The sequence below is a fragment of the Oncorhynchus masou genome, chromosome 30 (genome assembly GCF_036934945.1).
Source record: "Oncorhynchus masou masou isolate Uvic2021 chromosome 30, UVic_Omas_1.1, whole genome shotgun sequence".
NCBI classification, from domain to species: Eukaryota; Metazoa; Chordata; class Actinopteri; order Salmoniformes; family Salmonidae; genus Oncorhynchus; species Oncorhynchus masou.
The window spans coordinates 33,707,904-33,727,479 of record NC_088241.1 but is presented as its reverse complement, the minus strand read 5'-3'; the positions used below and the strand labels follow the sequence as shown (position 1 = coordinate 33,727,479).

Genomic DNA, 19,576 nt, shown 5'->3' with positions numbered 1-19,576 from the left:
CATGACCCTCCAGCATGACAATGCCACCAGCCATACTGCTCGTTCTGTGCATGATTTCCTGCAAGACAGGATTGTCAGTGTTCTGCCATGGCCAGCGAAGAGCCCGGATCTCAATACCATTGAGCACGTCTGGGACCTGTTGGATTGCAGGTGCCTTGGTGGAAGAGTGGGGTAACCTCTCACAGCAAGAACTGGCAAATCTAGTGCAGTCCATGAGGAGGAGATTCACTGCAGTACTTAGTATCTGGTGTGGCCACCAGCTGCATTGACCCCCCTTTGTTTAGTGACACATTATTCCATTTCTGTTAGTCACATGTCTGTGGAACATGTTGAGTTTGTCTGTTGTTAACTTGTGTTCATACAAATATTTACACATGTTAAGTTTGCTGAAAATAAATGCAGTTGACAGTGAGAGGATGTTTCTTTCTTTTTTTTACTGAGTTTGTATCATACACTGCAGTTGAGAACAATGGGAAAGGAATTCTGCTTTGAAAGTAGATTAACTTGTAACCCCATCTTTGACAGAATGGGCCGAATTGTTTTGGTACACCTACTGGAGAGCTCTTCTTTGTCTACACCCATCCCACATCATTCACACCCTCCTAAGATTTAGCCCCACCCATCTCTAAGGATTCACATGTGAGGCCATGTGCTAAACCGAGTGAGCTTAACAATGAAACTTAATCCCAACCCATACTACTAGCAATAAAAACTGATCGTCATAGCTAGTCACCATGCATGATTCTGGAGGTAGCTAAAGCTAACCAACTAGGTTCAATGTTAGCTAGCTAGCTGACATTAGTCAATAACTAGCAATGCGAATTTATTTCTGAGGTACGAATAATATTACTACACAGATCATAAACATAATTTTAGCTAGTGGGCCTGCTAACGTTAGCTAGATAGCTAGATTGCAAGTTAAAGCCTACTGCTAGCTAGCTATGAAAGCTTTCGGACTAAATTAGAAACGTATAATATCTGAAAATGTAGCTGGACTCTTACCCGTATACATGGATGTCCTTAGTTTGAAGATGTAATCTGGAGACAGGTGTTTTATACAACATCGACTCCCTCTGCATTTGCAATCATACTCTGCTTCCACCGGGCATTCCACTGATTTCAAAATTCTGTTAACTTCTTCCGTGACAACAACACTGTTGATCTATGTTCCCCATCACTGTCTCGTTCAATTCAAATGTTTCTATTTCAGGGATATCCTCATCGTCTGATTCATTTTCAGAGTCAGCATCGCGCGATCGTCTTCCAGAAAGTAGGCCACAATTTATTTATTTTTGTCGATAGTGCCTGTTAAATCCAGGGCAGCAATGTTGAGAGCAACACTTTTGCAGTTATTTTTCTATTTAAAAAAAGCTGCGGTAGCAATGATTATCTACACAGGCAGCAACTCATGTCATAGACATGGCAGACTAATCCAAACTCATCTCTCGGCATGTCCAACCCATCCATTATTTCAGCCAATCATGGCTAGGGGGAAGGTTCCTGTCTTTTTCTGTGGCTAAACCAACTAGGCTTGTAATTTTAACAATTGTATTAGTATTTACAGATGGCATATAAGTTTGTTATTAAGGCACATGAAAGTTCACGTTCACGTGTTCCAGAAGGTATTTCTGCCAAAAACACACATTTTGATTGAAAAATATACTTTTATGTTCAAATGCCTCTCCTGTGAAGTAGTGACTTGCGACATACAAACGGGTCTTCTTGAAACGGGTCACAAATACTCAACCTAGTCCGGCACAATTACCAATTTCTTTAACTACAATTGCCATAATACATTGTGCTTGTTCTGCCGGACACAGGTGGATACACACAGACCACAAGAAACTGCATGAGAGAGGAATGTACACAACAATGAGCGGTAGCCCTATCTGGTTGATACTTGTAGTAGTTGGTAAATGGCTGTCTTGAAAGTATGCATGATCTACTTTGAAGAACTACTAAAATGGTTTTGTCAGACACCTCTGAGGCACAGGCAGTCAGCTACTAGCTAGTCAGCTACTAGCTAGTCATGTAACTACTAGTCGAGGTAAATAGGATGACTCTATGGGTAGCACAGAGATCACGTTACGTGGACGTCTGGCTGGCTGTCTTCTACTGCCTGAGCAGAGATGAGATGGTGTTAACTTTAGGAAAATAATAAAGTAATCAAATAAAACACTAATATACACAACTGAAATATTTTACGGTAATGTGAATAAGTGACAAACATGCACTAATTGGCAGTCGCTACCATCATCGGGCTGTTATTGTTTTATTCTGTATTAGACAATGTTTTGGCAATTGAATGTTCTCCATATTTGGCTTTTGAAATTTCAATCAAAAAAATCTAATGTTTGGCTTTTGAAATTTCAATCAAAAAAATCTAATGTAAAGGTTATAATTCATAATGTATTTGATTTTAAATAAATCGGAACCGAAATCTAAAACTGTGATTAAAAAAAAATTACAAACCGAACCGACCTCAAAAAGCACTAACTGCTCAGCTTCATCTTCTCTTAACCTAAAAAGCAATTCATACAAGTAATAGTCTTAGAAAATGGGTCATTAACTAATTATGAACCGTTTTAACACTAATTGCTGTTTTTTTTAACAGCCTGTTCTATTGAACACATTTTCCTCCAGACTTGACGTTTGGTATTCAGGAAAAAGAGTTCAATCTTGGTTTCATCAGACCAGAGAATCTTGTTTCTCATGGTCTGAGAGTCCTTTAGGTACCTTTTGGCAAATTCCAAGCGGGCTGTCATGTGCCTTTTTACTGACGAGTGGCTTCCGTCTGGCCACTATACCATAAAGGCCTGATTGGTGGAGTGCTGCATAGATGATTGTCCTTCTGGAAGGTTCTCCCATCTCCACAGAGGAATTCTGGAGCTCTGTCAGTGACCATTGGGTTCTTGGTCACCTCCCTGACAGAGGCCCTTCTCCCCCGATGAGACTGGGAGAATAGTCAGGATCAAGGGAAAGATTAACGGAGCAAAGTACAGAGAGACCCTTGATTAAAAACCTGCTCCAGAGCGCTCAGGTCCTCAGACTGGGGCTAATGTTCACCTTCCAACAGGACAATGACCCTACGCACACAGACAAGAAAATGCATGCGTGGCTTCAGAACAAGTCTCTGAATGGCCCAGCCAGAGCCCGGACTTAAACCCGATTGAACATCTCTGGAGAGACCTGAAAATAGCTGTGCATAGACGCTCCCTGTCCAACCTGATAGAGCTTGAGAGGATCTGCAACAAAGAATGGGAGAAACTCCCCAAATACAGCTGTGCCAAGCTTGTAGGGTCGTACCCAAGAGGACTTGAGGCTGTAATCACGGCCAAAAGTGCTTCAACAAAGTACTGAGTGGAGTCTGAATACTTATGTAAATGTGATATTTCACCTTGCTAACATTTTGTAAAAAACTGTTTTTGCTTTGTCATTATGGGGTATTGTGTGTAGATTGATAATTTAAAAAAAAAAATCAATTTTGGAATAAAGGCTGTAACCTACCAAATTGTGGAAAAATGAAGGGGTCTGGATACCTTCTGAATGCACTGTATGTCGGTGTCGATCTGCCCAGAACTTTTAGACTGTTGTTGGAAGTGGTGAAGAAGTTATAACAATATAAGTTCTATAGAGGATTTGAAGAGTGCGAAAATATACATTTCCACCATCATATTACAGCTAACTGAAATAAATTGAATGTATTTTGTGCATGTTTTATTGCATAAAGGAGACACCGTGGGAAAGAACGATAGTGTGCCACAAAGCAGTGGGCCGGAATCGAACCCAGGTCACAAATGATTATTTATTTATTTTAACTTTATGCAGCAATCCCCACCTGGACACCTACAGTATAGGTAAAACAAATATTAACTTTACCTTGCGAAATCAATGACAGTCTACAAATCAAATCATCCCTCTCACCATTTTGTTTTTGCGTTTTGATGGGGGACAGTTGTGACAACACCAGAAACAACAGGAGTTAGTACAGCAGTGAGCTTGCCTTGTAATGGAGTTACAATTGTGAGGTAAGGAAAGCGTGAAGCTTCTGCTGTCATTTCACCATGAGAGCAGGAGGCTCATTCTGGAAGTGATTAATGGAGCCGTCTTCTATGGCTCCTGAGGGGGAGAGGAGCACACGAGCAGGCCTTATTTTCAACCATTGACTGAACTGACTGAGCTTCCGTTTATTTTCCCACAACAGATGGGCCACTGGGGGCATTGCTTGTTTGCACCTCTTGGCCGCTGAGCATCCTCAATCTTCCTCAGCCTCACTGGTTCCCCTGTATAACAGCCTGTCCCATAGGTAACCTCTATGGCTTAACTACCAGCCCCAAGTTACTAGGCACACTGAAATTGATGGCCTGTTATTCTCTGGCAAACATTGTTACAACTTTGTATTTCTCTGTTATACGCACTGCATTGTGCTCTGGGAGTGAGACTGAGTTCTGGCAGGGGTGTCACCCAATGGATATGTGTAGATTTTCTGCTGTGAGGCATTCGAATAGGTCATTCAAGGGGCTCTGCCATAGACTCTCTCAGCTCTACTACCACATAACATGTAGCGAACCCACATACCCTGATTCCAAGCCCCCTCTACAGGGCACAATGTGGACATATCTAGGACATGGTGTCCAATCAGACTCTGAGCAGAAATGATTGTTCCTAAAATGACGGTCTTCGCGCTTCTAAAACTTTACTCCTTACGCCACACTTGAAGAGATTTATTTTTTTTGGTGTGTGAAAAAAAAAATGAAATATCAGAATTGGAGAAGTCTCCACCCCCATGAGTTAATACTTGGTGGAAGCACCTTTGGCAGCAATTACAGCTGTGAGTCTGTTGGGATAAGTGTCTACCAACTTTGCACACCGAGATTTGGCAATATTTGACCTTTACAAAACTGTTCAAGCTCTGTCAAGTTCCTTGGAGTGTTGATGGGCAGTAATCTTCAAGTTATGCCACTCATTTTCCATTGGATTTAGTACAGGGCTCTGACTGGGCCACTCAAGGTCATTTACCTTTTTATTCCTTAGCCACTCCACTGTAGCTTTGGCTGTGTGCTTCGGGTCGTTTTCATGCTGAAAGGTGAACTTCCATCCCAGTTTTAGCTTTTTTGCAGCAGGGTTTCCTCAATTACTTTTCTGTACATTGATCCATTAATTTTCCCTTCAATCCTGATAGTCCCTGACGACGAGAAGCATCCCCATAACATGATGCTGCCACCACCCTTCTTCACAGTAGGGATGGTGTTCTTTGGGTGATGTGTTGGGTTTGTGCCAAACATAACACTTTGCATTTAGGCCAAAAAGTTCGATTTTAGTTTTGTCATACCACCCTACCATACATGCCAGATTTGTAGCGTGCTTTTTATACTTATCCCATGATGTGTGCCTTTCCACAACTTTGTCCGGGCATTCCTTTGAAAGCTCCTGCTCATGGTTGTTTGCTTTGCAATTCACTACCCAGCAGAGGAAACCTACAGGAACTGCTGAAATGTATCCTGAAATCATGTGAATCATTACAATTTAACACAAGTGGAGGCCAATTGATTTAGTGTGTGAATTTTAAGGTGATTGGTTACACCTGAGCTAATTTATGATCACTATTATAAGGAGGGTGGACGCTTATCCAACCAAGCTATTTCAGTTTAAATTGATAGATTTTTCACTTGGAAGTTGTGGGGTAAAATATGTAGATCAATGGCGGGAAACTATTTCAATGTATTTTTATTTCAGCTATAAGACAAAAGGTGAACATATTGAAAGGGGGTGTCAACTTTTTATAGGCATTGTAAGGGATAAGATTTGAGGTCAGCGGCCACAAAGGGGCTTCCATGGTCTTGACTTCATCCGAGGACATTCATAATCCGATATTACTCTGATATTCAAAGGAAAGTTTCTCTGTTCATATTTGAAATGCCACAGAAAATAGTGCTTTGACACTGAAGTTTTCTATTATATGAACCATGACTAGCGAGTCAGTTACAAATCAGTCAATCTGTAGCGGGGGTATCAGAGCTACTTTAAAGAATGAAACATGTCGCAAGATACTAATTAATTTAGCTTGCAAATGGGCATGTTCTTTTCTCCCCTGCAACTCTTCACCAGGTCTTTGCTGTAAAAGGGATGTGTTTTATGTCACTGTGACGTTAGGGCCTTATACCGCTGCACCACTCAGGAGCCCTTCACTTTGGATGGTTGTATGGAAACCTGGTTACTGACTCATATACTGAAGCTACTCAAACAGATTCTTATCGGTATTCATTTGAATGAGAGACAAACAGATGCTTGGAGGGAGAGGAAACGCCAGATCTGCAAACACATGTAAACTGATTGAGGGAGAGTCAAAACAAAGCTCTGGCTGCAATCTCAATCTCTCGCGCTCTCACTCCCTCTCACTCTGTCTCTCTCTCAACTTTATTGAGATGGCAACAGTAAAGTCATGATTCAATGATCATTCACCCCATTTAAGGATACTATGTGTGAAGAGATGCCATTCCACAGTGAGCTAACTATGAATATGTTTTCAGAACTTTTATTTACATGACTGATCAAAACAAATGATCTCAGGCTCTCGTCTCTCTGCACCAGACATACAGCGAAAAATATGTTTGGAACATCAAATCGCAATAAAATCAGAGTATCGATTTGCAATACATAGAATCATGGGAGTCACAATACATACACTGAACAAAAATATAAACACAACATTTAAAGTTGGTCCCATGTTTCATGAGCTGAAATAAAATATCCCAGAAATGTTCCATAAGCAGAAATCTTATTTCTCTCATTCTTTTGCAGAAATGTGTTTATATCCCTCTTAGTGGTCATTTCTCATCTGCCAAGATAATCCATCCACCTGAAAGGTGTGGCATATCAAGAAGCTGATTAAACAGCATGATCATGGTGCATCTTGTGCTGGGGACAATAAAAGGCCACTCTAAAAAGTCCAGTTTTGCCACACAACACAATGGCACAGATGTCTCATGTTTTGAGGGAGTGTGCAATTGTCATACTGACTGCAGGAATGTCATACTGACTGCAGGAATGTCTTCCAGAGCTGCTAGATCATTTTATGTTCATTTCTCCACCATAAGCTGCCTCCAATGTCATTTTAGAGAATTCGTCAGTGCATCCAACCGGCCTCAGAACCCGCAGACCATGTGTATAGTGTTGTGTGGGTGAGCGGTTTGCTGAATTTGAATGCACAGAGCTACCGTGCCCATTGTCGTGCCATTCATCCGCTGCCATCACCTGATGTTTCAGCATTCTACTATTATTAACCCTTTTATTTAATCATTGAGATTTAAAATTATTTTTTTCAAGAGCGTCCTGGCCAATATAGGCAGCACCAAGTCATTACAGACAAACAACATGAAAAACTACAAGTAATCTAGTAAAAACCATAGAATTCACAAGAGTTTAACAAAATCAAAAACATCAAATTAAAAACATTGACCGGTCAGGTTGATCAGTCTCAAGATCATTCATCAGTAATTTAAAAATACCAATCGGGACAAGTTCTTACAGTTTTTGAAAGTATTTTGTAAGGCGTTTCAAGACGATGGCGCAGAGTACATAAAAGCCCTTTTACCAAATTCAGTTCGGACATTTGGAACAGTCAGCAGGATAAAGTCCAGCGAACGAAGTGTACCCACCACATTTCTGAACAATAAAAATGCCCAAATAAAAGGTAGTAAAACCAAAATGGCTTTGTAAATAAAAGTACACCAGTGACTGAGCCTACGAGTGACTAGAGAAGGCCAGCCAACCCTGGTATACAAAGTGCAGTGGTGTGTAAGGGTTTTGCAGTTTAAAATAAATCTCAAAGTGCCATGTCAAAGGGTGTCAATTGATCTCAAACACAGTGGAAGCATTCATATATAAAATATCCCCATAGCCTAGTAAAGGCATAAATGTAGCTGATACTAGCCTCTTGGCTTCAAAAGAAAAACAGGCCTTATTCCTAAAAGCATGATAATGCATGGCACGTATCGCAAGGATCTGTACACAATTTCTGGAAATTGAATATGTCCAATTTCTTCCATGGCCTATACTCACCAGACATGTCACCCATTTGAGCACGTTTGGGATGTTCTGGATCGACATGTATATGACAGTGTATTCCAATTCCCACCAATATCCAGAAACTTTGCAGTCATTGAAGCGGAGTGGGACAACAATCCACAACAGCCTGATCAACTCAGTGCGAAGGATATGTGTCACGCTGCACGAGGCAATTGGTGGTCACACCAGATACTGACTGGATTTCTGATCCACGCCCTACCTGAAATGCATAGATAAGGCCTAATTTATTTATTTTAATTGAGATTTCCTTATATGAACTCTTGCGCAGTAAAATCTTTGAAATTGTTGCATTTATATTTTTGTTCAGTATATACAGTGGCAAGAAGCTATGTGAACCCTTTGGAAATACCTGGATTTCTGCATGAATTGGTCATACAATTTGATCTGATCTTCATCTAGGTCACAAAAATAGACACGGTGTGCTTCAACTAATAAAATACAAACAATTATACATTTTCACGTCTTTATTGAACACACTGTGTAAACATTCACAGTGCAGGGTGGGAAAAGTATGTGAACCCTTGGATTTAACTGGTTGACCCTCCTTTTGGCAGCAATAACCTGAACCGAACGTTTTCTGTAGTTGAGGATAAGACCTGTGCAACAGTCAAGAGGAATTTTGAACCATTGCTCTTTACCAAACTGTTTCAGTTCAGCATTATTCTTTGGCTGTCTGGTGTGAACTGCTCTCTTGAGGTCAGGAATCTGAGCCACTCCAGAAGGCGCATTTTCTTCTGTTGAAGCCATTCTGTTGTTGATTTAATTCTGTATATCGGGTTGTTGTCCTGCTGCATCACCCAAATTCTGTTGCGCTTCAATTGGCGGACATAGCCTAACACTCTCCTTCAAAATGTCTTGATAAACTTGGGAATTAATTTTGTGAGTTAATTTTATTTTTTTTAACCTTTTTATTTAACTAGTCAAGTCAGTTAAGAACAAATTCTTATTTACAATGATGGCCTACCGAAAGGCAAAAGGCCTCCTGCGGGGACAGGAGCCTGGGATTAAAAATTAAAAATATGACAACACAACATGGTAGCATGAAGAGATTGAGATAAAACTGTTCAGTTTGAGTGTTTTGTTGTAACTCGTTCCAGTCACTAGCTTCAGCGAACTGAAAAGAGGAGCGACTCAGGGATGTGTGTGCTTTGGGGACAGAATGAGACTGGCAGAACAGGTGTTGTTGGTGGAGGATGAGTGCTGCAGTAGATATCTCAGATGGGGGGAGTGAGGCCTAAGAGGATTTTATAAATAAGCATCAACCAGTGGGTCTTGTGACGGGTATACAGAGATGACCAGTTTACAGAGGAGTATAGAGTGTAGTGATGTGTCCTATAAGGAGCATTGATGCCAAATCTGATGGCCGAATGGTAAAGAACATCTAGCCGCTTGAGAACACCCTTACCTGCCGATCTATAAATTGTCTCCGTAATCTAGCAGGGGTAGGATGGTCATCTGTATCAGGGTTAGTTTGGCAGCTGGGGTGAAAGAGGAGCGATTTACGATAAAGGAAACCAAGTCTAGATTTAATAGGGAAAGTCGGCTATAACCAACATCTCCAATCTCGTCTCATTGATTGGACTCCAGGTTAGCTGACTCCTGACTCCAATTTAACTTTTGGAGAAGTCATTAGCCCAGGTGTTCACATACTTAAAGGATGTATTCAATATAGACAAGAAAGATACAATAATTTGTGTGCTATTAGTTAAAGCACACTGTTTGCCTATTGTTGTGACTTAGATGAAGATCAGATCAAAGTTGATGCAGAAATCCCAAAGGGTTCACACTTTTTCTTGCCACTTTATCTTATCGGCACCTATGTATCGTGAGGTCCCTGAAAATTCCCAGCCTTAGTGCTCTACACCTGCGTAATCTCTTTGAGCCTGAGACAACTTTAATGCTCTGATCTCTCTTCAGAGAGAGACCGCAACATCAGCAGTGTTCTGGCCCTCCAGCGAGCCCCCTGGTTCCCCAGTCCCCATGCCCTCAAAAGGAGGTTGAACCTGGGGAGGCCAGCACCACAAAGTGTCCTGGCAGCCATCACATGCCTGAAGGTGTTTTGTTTAAACCTTTTTCATTAATTTACTCTACGGCGCAAGTGTGTCTGCAACGTTAAACAAGCAGGGGCCAACGTGTAAATATTTAGCCTTCCATGTTTGAGCGAGTTCAAAGGCGGCCTGTACAAGTGAATGAAAGACATTCTCTGGCTTCCCAGTAAACACCGCATTTTATCTAAGCTCAGATAAGAGTCTGAAATGAATGGCCGTATCTGAGTGCTAACAGGAGAACAAAGCAAATTCCAGAGACCTGTAAACTGGAGAAGTAATTTGCTCCATAACTGCCGATGGCTTCGTTATGGCAGAGGAAGTAATTCATCAGTCTTTTGTGTTGCATGTTGAATAGAGCACACACAGGACCAACCCCAGATTTAAACTAGAATCTACCAGATCACGGGTCCAACAGGTTTTTTGATGTGCAAATTGAGAAGGACTAAAATCACAAACACCCGTACGAAGCATCTTATGTGCCTTGATGTCCTGCTCCTGTGGGCATTTAGTCACAAGTAATAGCCTTCAGATGCTGCTGGGTGTGTTTCCACTACCAGCTGAACATTCAGGTATTAGAAGTCATGACCCCAGTTGACCCTTAGGACTTCCTGACGTTAATCAGTTGGGGGTTCGAGAGCTTTACTGATCCCAAGTTGAAAGGTTAGGATGTCTTAATGAATCATCACGATCATTTGATGTGGATAAGCCTGTGGACCATTTAGAATATTATGATCTTTTATCAAATGTTTTTTTAGTTTGACAACCTGGAGGTTCACATGCAAATCCAAGTAGCATACGTATTAGATCAATCAAAGTTGTTATGCTAAGCCACTTCTATTTAGCGACTTCCCAATGGGAACAGACGTCTATTCCACGTTGGCACAACGTCATTTCATTTAAATGGCAACAACGTTGATACAACCCTTGTGTGCCCAGTCGGTTGTCTCACTGCCTAGCCTGCACACTGAATACCAGCTCCTGCCCTGAGACAATATTATTTACTGCAACATAATTAATATCATGATGTACCGGAGTATCATGGCCTGACTACCTGCTTTACAATCACAAAATGAGTAAAGATCAATCAGAAACAAATTTTTATTATCTACAACAGGAGAAAGATCATTAACCGTCCACCCGTTAATCATGACAAATGAACTGTGGGAAATGTCACAGCTGTCTAAGAACCATGAAACAGCTATGCATATCTAATCAACTTCAAAGACAGCGCAGGTTCCCACAGAAATATTCTCTGAAGGGGTTCTTGGAAAAGCTTGGACTTTGGAACGTAGAACCACCTGAGGTGAATTTTCCTAGCCTGTGAGGTTGTAAAACGAAACCGAGATGTTCAACTCAAGTCAACGCGGCAGATGTCCGTGAGTTCAAGTGGATGATATCAGCGAAGTGCACATCATTTTGTCATGTCTTGTGCCTCAGTGACAGTTGTGCTTCTCGCTAACATTATCTCATTCCAGAGGAAGTACAAATTAGGAGAAACGGAAAGATTTCCTCCAGAATGACAATAGGGTTATTCATTTGTCAGGAAGCAAGCAGTCTCTTGTAGAATGCTAATGTAAGGCTGGCTGTCCGTTTATTTAATTTGCGTGGGACACATACTTAACTGGAAGTGGAGATGAAAGAAGCATGAGAGAGATGCCGAGAATATAGCCTTTAGGCTGAACTGCAGAACAATTGGTCTTGTATAGGGGTGATTCCTCACCAAACTAGAACAGAAAAATACCTTTTTTCTCTTCACGAAATGTAATCATAGAAGGTTCCTTTAGAGGAAGGGTTGTTGACATATATTTGACATTGGTATCTTAAAGCATAATTGAGAAATCATTAATTGAAGTTGGAATATTTGTGACATTCTGTCCTTACCCAGGTCTCTTAAGACTCCATAATGTTTCATCTGTAGGTGCTACAAAGCAAAAGTTGGTGTTATCTGAAGCTTTACCGCTTGTCCGTAATGTGAGTAGTATTTTCATTTCAATCACACATTTTTTACATACATTTATGAATATTGAAAAATATCCAAATGTATATTTTAAAATATACCATTTGAATAAACTGAAAATCCAAATCACTATTTTTTTTTTCGTTCTAGTTTCGTGAAGAATCCACATAACAGTAGAGTTGCCAGATCCTTGAATATTCCCCCTTTTCTACCACCAGAGTAAAGCCCTAAAATATACGATGGAAATCATATTAATCATGGTCCATAAATGTGCCAATGAAACATACATTTGTACAGCGAGTCTAATTGAGCGTAATAAAAGTTTCTATACACTCAATCTCTTTAGTAGAAAAATTATTCTCCATTCATTCTAGATGTACACCTGTTGAGTGGAGTGGCTTTCCATCCTTCGCGTTTTCCATCCTGAATTTATAGCCTTCATCTGTAGAAACGACATTAAACTCCGTCTTCTATAGGACGGCCACAGCCGTTGCCTGGGATGTCCTCGCTGACTCCCCATGTAAAAGATATGGATTATCAACTCCGGCCATAGTTGACATCTGTCTAATTTGATGTTTTAAATTACTAAAATGTGAAATGTATCAGACACTCTTATCCAGAGCGACTTACAATTAGTGCATTCATCTTAAGATAGCTAGGGGAGACAACCACATATCACAGTCATAGTAAGTTTCCTTGGGGGTGCATTATTGTGGAGTTCTAGTCTACCACCCATTGGTGACTGTTGCATTTCACTGTTTGTGTCTTATGGTTGTGAGAGAAGAGAAGCTGCGATGATGATGATGATGATAATGGCTTAGATTCAAATTGCACCTTTCTACCAACTGAGGTAGGCTACTCAAAGCGCTTTACATAGTAAGGGGGAAACTCACCTCATACTCCACCACTATGTTGCACAACCACCAAGGTGATGCACAGCAACCATTTTGTGCCAGAACACTGACCACAATTCAGCTAGCATGGTGGAGAGGTGAGGAGTGATATATGCCAATCAGGAATGAGAGGGATGATTAGGTGGCCATGATGAAAAGGGGGCTGGCTTGGAATTTAACCAGGGTTAACACCCCTACTCTTGCGATATGTGCCATGGGATTTTCAATGACCACAAGAGTCAGGACATGTGTTTAACATCCCAGCCTAAAGACACACTCTACGCAAAGCAATGTCCTCTTCACTGCCCAGGGACATTGATATTAAGACCAGAAGGAAGAGTGCCCCCTACTGGCCCTTCAACACTACTTCCAACAACATAAATAGTACCTGCAAAACATTAGTCACAACGTTGATGTTGAGACTGGTGTTTTGCAGGTACTATTTAATGACTCTGCCAGTTGAGGACTTGTGAGGCGTCTATTTCTCAAACTAGACACTAATGTACTTGTCCTCTTGCTCAGTTGTGCACCGGGGCCTCCTAGTCCTTTTTCTATTCTGGTTAGAGCCAGTTTGTGCTGTTATGTGAGGAGAGTCGTATACATCGTTGTACCAGATCTTCAGTTTGTTGGCAATTTCTCACATAGTATAGACAACATTTTTCAGAACAAGAATAGACTGACGACTTTCAAAAGAAAGGTTTTTGTTTCGGGACATTTTGAGCCTGTAATCGAACCCAGAAATACTGATGCTCCAGATACTCAACTAGTCTAAAAAGGCCAGTTTTATTGCTGCTTTAATCAGAACAACAGTTTTCAGCTGTGCTAACATAATTGCAAAAGGGTTTTCTAATGATCATTAGCCTTTCTAAAATGATAAACTTGGATTTACTAACACAACGTGCCATTGGAACACAGGAGTGATGGTTGGTGATGGGCCTCTGTACGCCTATGTAGATGTCAGCCATTTCCAGCTACAATAGTCATTTACAACATTAGCAATGTCTACACTGTATTTCTGATCAATTTCATGTTATTTTATTGGACAAAAAATGTGCTCTTTTAAAAAAAAACAAGGCCATTTCTAAGTTACCATAAACTTTTGAAAGGTAGTGTACCTGAGCTGACAAGGTGAACTCCAGGGGTGGTGCTCCAGGAGTGGTGCTCCAGGGGTGGTGCTCTACTATGGCTGACCCTGTAAAACCACACACTGGATAGGTGCAGTGAAATGTATGTGACAATTAAACATATTATTTCATTTGTATTTATTTTGTACTACCATGCAACCTCTAGCTGTGCTGTAGTTGTGTGGGCTTTGGCATCAGAAGAAGGACTCATGCTTTTACGAGGCCAGCAGCTGTGAGGGACAACATTAGGCACGCAAACTCATTGCACAGAGTGGCCTAAACACATTGGGCCAATTTATTCCTGGTATTATTGGCAGCAAATTCACATACCATATGCAGTCAAGTCTTGCGACACGTTTGGTGAGAAATCTGAAGGGAAATAGCCCTGGCTGCCTATCTTATGGTTTTAGGAAGTCCTCATAAGGGACTCGTATGACCTCGTTCACCCTTCCAGCTCTCTCTCTTCTCTAGCTATACTGGAGCAGCTGTTGGCCAGCGCTTCAGTGGGTAATCCCTAGAACAGAGACTGCTAATGAACCCTGAGCTCTTTAGGAAGACCTGGCCCTGAACCCTCTAGAGGAAAAGCCACATCACATGGAGCCCGTTAAGTGAATTGGTTTACCTGCTGCCTCCGGGGGACTCCTGGTGGGCTCCAAGGGTTGAGGGGGGGTGTCAATATGACAGATCCCAAAAACACATGGATGTTCTGTTCAATCTTTGACTCATCTTGACTGATATTGTACCTCATGTGGTTTAGTGTCTATTCTGTTTACTGTGTATGTACTTAGGCGTTGCATGTTAAAAATAGTTGACTGAGTTGACCACAGTGGTTACTCAGTCTGTGAAGTACTCTAAGCTGCCATCGCACAGGTCAAACGTTTCACCTAACCTCACTCCAAGATCTCCGGAGCAGGCTGCGCCGTCCAGAAGCGTCTGCACCATTCGTGATCTAGTGCCCACCAGTCATCGACAACAACCTCATTACTCAGTAGAGCAGTTTAACACCCCGGAGATTGAACTCCTCCCCTCCGACACCCCCTCTACCGTCGCACATTCCATAGGTACCATGTTTCAGTGGAGATATGAAGCACTTGGCTGGAGTTTGACACATTCAGTAAATTATCTCTTGGAGGAGGCTGACATGGCTTTCGGAGAACTAGTTGGATCCCTTCCTGCCCCACCCTCTAAGAGGAGACAAACCCAACTAGAGTGGGACTGGGAAATATTTTATTTGCATTATGACTAGTCCAATATAGTCCAATTTGTCACTCCGTATTGGAATTCTGACAACGTTTTATGACTGTAGGTACGCCTACATGTCATGGTTATCTTTCGTTAATCAGTGCATAATTACCCTGTCAGGCCTGATGGATTTACAGCAAGAGGATTTCCCAATATGTGTGGTGTGAAAAACCTTGTGAAAGATAAGTGTGTTCTGTTAGTGAAGCCAGGAATGCTCCTTTGTTCTTCTCCATAAAGAATGTGTGGGCCGCAGCCAAAACGTTCCTCCTCTTGTGACCTACTGTAAACCGGGCAGTGCTTTTAACACCATTGTTATCAGGTGACTAGTTTTTAACCCTTTACACTTGTGGGAATTGGCCTATATGGATATGGCTACATTTAAATGTTTCTTACAGAAGAAATATGAAATGCATGACAATGCAGTTTGGAGAGTATTGGGAAATGATTAGGCCAAAAGGTGAGGACACAACAGTTCACCATACACAATAATGAATCCAAACATTAAGACTGTAGATTTTTTTTGCGCATTTTACATTTACTGTACTTTTCGCCGCATTTGTTGATAACAAAATCTGAAAATGCTCTGGATACATTCAGTAACATGATAAGGATATTCTTGGAAAATGTGGGATAGGTGCAACATGAGTGAGCAGACTAACTGGTGTCTCCAAGTGGCCACACACCTCTCCAAAATGTGCACAGTTCCTAAATAACTAATTTCTAAGAGTGTTCAACTACTGTATAATGTGATTTTTTTTTGAGCTCTCCTAGCTGTGCCATTGAGGAACTAGAGCAAGCACACTTGTAGTTGTTTTGTTTGGAACACAACCCTGCATCCCCGCCAAAAACGGTCCATTATGAATCCCAATCTGAGTCGGGTGGGCATCGTTTGAAGGCCTGTTCTATTGCCAGCATGACTAACTAAGTTATAAAACACGATGTTAGACTTTCGCAATGCAGTTCAAGGGGACAGATAATTATGGTGCTCATAGAAAGGAGTGCATTCATGTGTGTGTGCCGCGACATTTTCTTCACAATAGACAAACAGGCTAATTCTGTTCAGAACAACCCAGGGTATGATGCCGTGTCATTTTGGAACTGTACATTAAACATAGTGAGTGATCATAAACGTTGACACTGTATATGACATGAGTTTTATGATATGGTTATGTGAAGTGCACATTTGGACGGGTGTTTGGCTTGCTTGTATGACAGTGGTATTTCTTATAATCCTCAACGTCTCATCTTTCAAATACATTTACGCACATTTCCCTCACTCAGACAACAAAACATTTGCAGAAGTTGCCCAGTTAGTGGGATGGATTGGAGTGCTCAAATTCAGAATGTTTGTCAGTCAAAAACCATACAACGCTGTGAAGCGCAGAGCCAGAGCTCTGACGTCATGTATAGCATGTTACTGTACAGCCACTGTGTTCCAATTTTAGGCATTTATCAGTGCCCAAATCTGCCATTTTCAACCTGTATACGGGTACGAGTGTAAAAGTTTAAACCACTAGTTGACCTACGTCGGTTCAATCTGTGAGCGCAATGCACATTTTCTCTAGCGATAAATCCGATTAAGCCCGAACTGTGCAATGTAGTAGGGAGTTGGAGTTTCCAACAGATCAACATTCTAACATACAGTACACTGAGAATACCAAACATTAGGAACACCTTCCTAATATTGAGTTCACCTGGTCGGTCTGTCATGGAAAGAGCAGGTGTTCTTAATGTTTTGTACACTCCGTGTAGTTTATCGCAGAAAACGTGGTAATTAACTATAATGAACAGAAGAGATAGAAGAACAAACAATCGAGAGGGATAGAGGGCAAATGCTTCATGAGGTATCTCAAAAAATTCATGATCTAAGATTGATAGTGATCATATGCTTTATTTACTTTGAAGAACTCCTAAAATCGTGATTTTTTTTTTTGTCACACAGTTTAGGCAGCAGCTCTATAGACATTAGATATTTACTTGGAATTGAATAATAAATTAATCAAAAAGGCCTAAAACAAATGTAATATACACAACAACGGAAATATTCTATTAAAGTAATGTGAATAAATGATTAAGTGAAAAGCAGTAATGGGACTTTTTTGTTAATTGTTTTATTCTGTGTTACTGCATTCAACCCACTTAATGCAGTGCATTTAATGTCCAAAGAATATATCGAAACTGAAAATTGAAAACTGTGATTGTTTTAATCAAACCGAACCTAAAAAGCACTTCACTCAGCACTACAAGTGACCTGCTTGAATAAACACCAAGTCAAATTGGGATTCCCCATTCCCACTGAAGCATGGCATAGTAAAAGAAAGGCACACTGTCGGCAACCTCCTTTGATGCTTTAAACATTAATTAAGCAGTTTTAATGTATTATATTTCCAGTCTGTGTGCATACAATATGTACAGTAGAGGTGATTTTTATTTTACCAGGTAAGTTGACTGAACACATTCTCATTTACACTGAAAATCCCATCTGAAAGACAGCACCCTACACAGGGCAATGTCCCCAATTACTGTCTTGGGATATTCTTTTTACACCAGAGGAAAGAGTGCCTCCCACTGGCCCTCCAACACCACTTCCAGCAGAATCTAGTCTCCCATCCAGAACCAACCCTGCTTAGCTTCAGATGCAAGTCAGCAGTAGGATGCAGGGTGGTATGCTGCTAAAGTATGTGTATTTTGGGTCCTTCTTCTGTTACACACAGTTGTTCGAAGCATGCTATATAGCTAATTATCTAGTCTATCTTCTGTAAACACACCCTGTAACATGGAGATATGACCGTGTGAGAACACTAACCCTATAAAGGTGTGTATCAATTTAACCTTTTGTATTTTGAAAATGATTTCTCACTGATATAAAAGATAATGTCCTTATGCTTCCAAAACCGTACCGCAAGCGATGTGTGTTAATGTTCAGACCGAGTGCTGGGGCTCTTTAACAAAACTCCCCCATACAGAGGTTGTCTTCTTTGGAAAATGCCATAGTACTTTAATATTCAAAAATAGATTCCACCCCGGTCTTAAAGACCATCCCATCACAAGTACTATGGCTTCTAATTAAGCTAGCTAGGTGTTTACAGCCACGACGGAACAGCTGTTGTTTACAAACTCACCAAAGGTTCTTTGGGATTCCAGGGTTCACTTCCGCACCTCCTCCGAAAGCTGTTAAATAGGTCTGTAGAACGGTTCTATATAGCACCAAAAAGGGTTCCGCTTTAAGAACCCTTATTTGACACTATATACTATGTATATTTTTCTACATGGTATGTGCATCGTTTAGCCTGGTCACTCATGGATACCACCCGACAAAAATAGGGTGCCACCATCACATGAGTGGGGACCAAAGCGACAACCCCTCCCTTCACTCACACGCATTCCTTTCAATACTTTGTCACCCTCCTGAAATACAGTCAGACTGACGTGTGCTGTAGCTGCCATACTCTTACGACCAGTCAGCTGCCTAAGCAATCACACCCCTGAGGGAAGTGTATAGTGCACTACATCAGGACATTGGAGGCAATGAATATGTCAGTGGAAATGTCTTATGTGGAGGGAGTCTTGCTGTGTTCATTGAGCCTACTGGATATGGCTACTGTATACTACTGTATATGGTACCTGTGGGGAGGGATGTACCTTCAAGTAACATTAGCATCCACCCCTAGAAACCAAAGACTTGCTGTTATATTGCAATCAACATTTGCAAAATTTCCCTAACCACTATGTGGATACTGAATCCTGATATTTGATGCTCATATGTACTATTTACATTTATTCCCAGGATATTGTGTGTTATAATCCAAACATTTTTATAGCACGGCAAAATAACAGAGAGGATCTTATACACAGAGAATGCATGGTATGGATACCATTCGGCAAAGAGTTGTCCTATTTCCTGAACAAATATCATCAAGAGGGCAAACAATGACCAAGAACATTTTGTTTTCGTTGTTAGCAAACCTTGTTTCCCCATACCTGAGCTGCAAGCAACCAGTGGGTGTAACGTGCGCTTTGAGGCATCCATTCTCACAGAGCTGTTAAACAATATTGAAAGAACGGTCTCGCCACTGTCAAGATATGACATGTTCTGCATAGGCATTCCGAAGCTGACGCTCCCTTCAGCTAGGCAACATTAGGTGGAGTAGGAGTGTAAAATGAGCTATTTAAAAGAACCGAATGCACATTCCAGTTGGTCTTGTCTCCTCAATGCCTTGATTT

The 19,576-nt window shown here is 41.1% G+C and overlaps 1 long non-coding RNA gene across 1 annotated transcript in view; it reads left to right on the top strand.

Annotated features, from left to right (window-relative positions):
• Positions 1–19,576, top strand: part of LOC135522556 (uncharacterized) — a 48,207-nt gene that overhangs the window by 19,915 nt on the left and 8,716 nt on the right. The gene's annotated exons all lie outside the window — the stretch shown is intronic.